Raw genomic sequence first — 4,898 nt, 5'->3', positions numbered from 1 at the left:
GTTGGATCTTTTTTTTTTTTTTTTTCTTGAGACAAAGACTCACTCTGTTGCCCGGGCTAGAGTGCCATGGCATCAGCCACTCCTGGGTTCAAGTGATCCTCCTGCCTCAGCCTCCCGAGTAGCTGGGACCACAGGCATGCACCACCATGCCCGGCTAATTTTTTATGTATATATCTTTTTAGTTGTCCAGCTTATTTTTTTCTGTTTCTTTAGTAGAGACGGGGTCTTGTTTTTGCTCATGCTCAGGCTGGTCTCAAACTCCTGACCTCAAACGATCCGCCCGCCTCGGCCTCCCAGAGTGCTGGGATTACAGGTGGGGATTACAGGTGTGAGCCACCGCGCCAGGCCCTCTGGGGTAGGTTCTTTTGTCATTATCACCTGTGGTTCCAAGAAGATAAGTACCTTTCACCGTCTTTTCCTGGGGCTGTGCTCCTGTGCAATGAGCGGGCGGTGAGGGCAGCACTGCCAACTCCTGCACAGCACGCTCACATCAGCTAGGGCTTTGCTTTACCTTGGTGTGATTTTTGGAAAAAGGGGAAATAAAGATAAGTAACTTCTCTCCAAGTGACACAATTGGTAATGGGGGAGCTGGGACTTGAACCTCGGTACGTCCTGGTGTCTGTATCAGTGATCTTAACAATGATGCCAGGAGCTCCTGAGCACATGGCGGGGCATCAGTTTCACCCAGAAAAGGTTTTGGAAATATGGCAGGTCCTTGAATAATGTTGTTTCATTCAATGTCATTTCGTTATAACACGGATGAGAAAAAAATCAATTATCTTCCTGGGCCACTGTGTGGAGTTTGCACATTTTCCCCGTGTCTGCATAGGTTTCTCTAGGAATTTTAGTTTCGTCCCACATCCCAAAGCTGTGCACGTTAGGTGAATTGGCTGTCTACGCGGTCCCAGTGTGGGTGTGGGTGCGCCCTGTCCAGGTCGGTTAACACCATGCTCCCTGAGCTGCCAGGATGGGCTCTGCCACCCGAGACCCTGGACTGGAATAATTGGGTAAATAATTATCTTACTTGTTTTATTAATTTTTCTTAAATGTATCTATAGCTCACATTTATTTCAATGTTTAATATTAGAAGTATTTTGGTCTTTATTTAGAAGTTTGGTGATGTTTTTGTGGCCAGAAACATAGGAACTTAACTTTTGTTTATATCAATTAGCCTATGTTAAAATTGGTTTCATTATATGTCCTTTTGCTTAAAGTTGCAGCTTCTAAGAACCTATTGGCTACGTTAAGTGAGGACTTACCGTACAGTGAAATAATTATGAAGGGTTGCTCTGAGATGGTCGTGCTCAGCTTGGTTGAGAACCTTGCCCCAAGCCACTTGGGCTGGAATTCCACAAGTGTGCCCGGCTCCCGGAACAACCCAGAGGCAGTTATTGTCATAAATGCAGGTTCCCAGGCTCCACTTCAGAGCTCCTGACTCAGAATTACCCTAAAAGCACCGAGGACACTTACCTGAAGAAAGCACTTGTCCAAAGCACTCACCCAAGGACCATGCATCTAAAGTGCTCCGTAAAAATGTGTTGAATAAATTGGACAATTCATACGGAAGGTCATTTTTGCAGTTTGTTGTGGAGAGCGCTTTGGACTAAGGCTTAGACCCCGCTTCTACTCTGCCCTTGTCCACTGAGCAGCCTCTGACAAGTCACATCTTCTCTTTGGACCTCAGTTTTCCTCGAGGTGAAATGAAGAGAGGCTGAGATGACCCTTTCTGGCTCTCACATCTTTGCATAGCATGAATATTCATTAAATACACCTTTGCAAGATACATGCACATACAGGGCTGCAGGCTTTGATTTGGATCTCCCAGTACTAGTTTTTCAGGTAAAACACCTTGATTTTCTGTGAAACAGTGATTCTTTGTGGATGGGAGTCCTTTTGCTGTAACCACGGATAGAGCAGTCATCTTGCCGAGGTTTAACTTCTGGGTCAACACTGGAGATGTTACCTAACCACTCACTCCTGTGTGCTCAGAAGATGCTGTTGTTCCTCTGCACCTGGGAGAGGCTGAGGAGACAGACCAGGCAAGTGATAAACATGCCTTACCTTGAAGGCTCCTCAATTTCCCACCTCCTTCCACACCCACGGCCTCATCTGACCCCCACGCAGATCTGCAAGGCGGGCGGGGCAGGGGTATCACCGCATTTGGTCAAGGAGGTGCCACAGCTGGGTACTGCTGAGCTGGGGCTGCATTCTCAACCTCTCCCGTGTGCGCGTGGGTTTCCCTGAATAGGATGCTCGTGCATGAGAGAAGAGAGCTTGTCGGGCTTGTTCACCCCCAGCACACAGAACCGCGGCTGGTGTGATTACAGCAGGCCTGAGCCATCGTCTGTTGAATGAATGAATGAGTCTGGTCCTCATTCCCTGACCATGACCTCTCTGGAAGGTTAAAGAGGTGCAAGGTGGTTTGCGGTGTTTAGAGAAACACTTTTATCACCATAGTCATTTTATTCACATGTCCACTATTAAGCCCTTCTTTTTAGAATGCTGTTAAAAGGCTGTAGGAACCGAATTTCCTTGTGGAGAGTGATTAGAGAGTACTAACTAATGGCTCCATCCATCCTTGAGAAATTTCCATCTCTGTATGGTGAATGGGAAAGGGGAGAAAACTGTCTCTGCAGAAGCTCCTGATCTAAGGCAGCCACCTCTGATTAGGGCTCACCTGCCGGAGGTGGCAGGGTCACAGGCCGTTGGTTGGCTTGCTGGAAAAGATGACAGAGCTGGTGGAACTTTGTATCACAAGCCAGCTGTGAGCCGTTCAGCAAAGCCCTTCCCCTTGAGTCCTGCCTCTCGGGTGGGACAACTCCGAGACGTGTTCTACGTGGCAACTTCTCTCAGAAAATGCTTCTTCCCCAGGACGTGATAAAGCGCTTGTGAGATGACAGACGGAAGGCCCTTTGAAGAAGGGAACAAGTGCTTTACCGACACCGATTAATGGCGTTGGGACTTCTTATGCCAGAACTCATCGGCCGTCACATCCGGACGGGGCCTTTGCCTGCCTGTCAGTCTCCCGTCATCTCGGTGCCGCCTGTGAGGCTGGGAGTGACCTGCTTAGATCCATTCCTGCCGTGTATAAATGACGGTTGCTAGATTGGGTCTGTCCCTTCTCCCACCATGTCCTCTTCTGGTCAAGGAGCCCACCTCTTCATTGTGAGTAATCATTTCTCAACTGGCCTCATACTGTGACATTTAGAGGTAGGATTTGAACCCAGCTCTGTCTGAAGTCGGAGCTCCCCCTTAGAGGTTTCCTAACCGCTATGTGGGGTGGCTGACACCACAGCTCTGGCATGAGATCTGCCGCAGTTCAAATCTCAGCTGCACCCGCTACTGGCTGTGAGGCTGGGGTACATCCTGGTCACAGTCTGAGCCCTAATTCCTCCATCTCTCTCAGGCGGACTTGCGGGAACATAAATGATGCACCAGGCAGCTGGGAGCGGTGGCTCATGCCTGTAGTCCCAGCACGTTGGGAGGCTGAGGCAGGAGGACCGCTTGAGCCCAGGAGCTCAAGGTTGCAGTGAGCTGTGATGGCGCCATTCCACTCCAGCCTGGGCAACAGAGTGAGACCCTGTCTCTAAAAAAATTTTAAAAAAGATATAGTAAGCAGAAAGCACTTAGCATAGTTCTAGGCTCATTGAAAGTGCTCAACAAATAATATTTATTAATATTTAAATTATTAAGATTCTACTTGGCTGAAGAAAACTGACAGGAGCACCAACAAAAACACCTGAACTAGACTCTCTGATCTTGACTCTGGGTGCTACTGAAGAATTCAGGCTGTTCTGGTTATTTCTTTCCTGTCCCTGCACCGCAGCGGCATTGTGTGAGTGTGTGTGTGAGTGTGAGTGTGAGTATCTGTAGAATTCACACCCATTGAACCTGCTTCCTGAAGCTAAGTGAGCCCCCAGCAGGAACCTACGTGCGGCCAACCAGGAATTGTGGCATCACATAATATTTAATTTCACTTCTCCCTAAATATTATTGAATTCCATTCCCAGTAACTTTTCTTCTTGACTCACTCTTTTTGAGGCAGTTCAAGTGGAAAAAGAAATAGCTTAGACACAAGTACAAGAGCCTTATTCAACAAAAATCCTTTAGCTAAACATAAGGAACTGGGCAATTTTTGGCTTTTTCACATACATTACTTGGCATAATGATTATCCAACATGTCATTTTTTATTTTAGAGACTTCTTCCATCTCCCTTGGGAGAATGTTTTTAGCTCCATGGAGCATGAATTTTTTCCCTTATCTAGTGATTATTAGGCCCAAAAAATCATCTCTGGCAAGAGGTTCCACCTTTAATGGTCTCTTCAATGAGAAGTTCTCTGCGAATATTGCATCAGCTCATTCAGGGAGAAGTGACGCTCTTGTCCCTGATCCCTCGGGGCCTCCCTCTGATGACAGCCACGCCTGCGTCCCGGCCCGCAGAGCTGCAAGCTCATGTGGATTCCAGTCGGAATATGTCTCTTGTCTGGGCTCCCAGTTGTGCTCTCTGATGGCATTTCTACGTGGCCCTGGAGCCAGACTCGGACACTCAGCAGCTGTGTGATCTTGAGCAAGTCACTCCAGTTCTCTCCGGCTCGTTTCTTTCTCTGGAAACTGAAGATACTGTCAGCATGTGGCTTCCGGGGCTGTGGTGAGGGGTAAATAGATGAGCACAGGGGAGTGTTTAGAGGACAGCCCGGCACACAGTGAGCGCTTTGTATGTCAGCTCTTCCTCGTCATTGTCACCGTCGTCATCACTCAGGTGGTTTCTTCACTTTCGTTGCAGACGGGCTGCCAGGAGGATGTTCCTGAACATCATCCCCCACGTGGAATCCTCTGTGACAACCAAGGCGCGGCAGGCAGGCTTCATTAGTCTGCTCACCTGTGAAAGGGAAATGCT

General features: G+C 48.2%; 1 non-coding gene across 1 annotated transcript; it reads left to right on the top strand.

Moving 5' to 3' along the window:
- The first annotated feature begins 406 nt into the window (after positions 1–406).
- LOC138374040 (U4atac minor spliceosomal RNA) lies at positions 407–532 on the top strand. The gene has a single exon (XR_011231323.1). It is a non-coding gene; the product is annotated as a U4atac minor spliceosomal RNA (small nuclear RNA).
- Positions 533–4,898: the final 4,366 nt, after the last annotated feature.

The sequence above is a fragment of the Eulemur rufifrons genome, chromosome 23 (genome assembly GCF_041146395.1).
Source record: "Eulemur rufifrons isolate Redbay chromosome 23, OSU_ERuf_1, whole genome shotgun sequence".
NCBI classification, from domain to species: domain Eukaryota; kingdom Metazoa; phylum Chordata; class Mammalia; order Primates; family Lemuridae; genus Eulemur; species Eulemur rufifrons.
The sequence above is the reverse complement of the archived record's forward strand: the minus strand, read 5'-3'. Positions and strand labels throughout refer to the sequence as shown.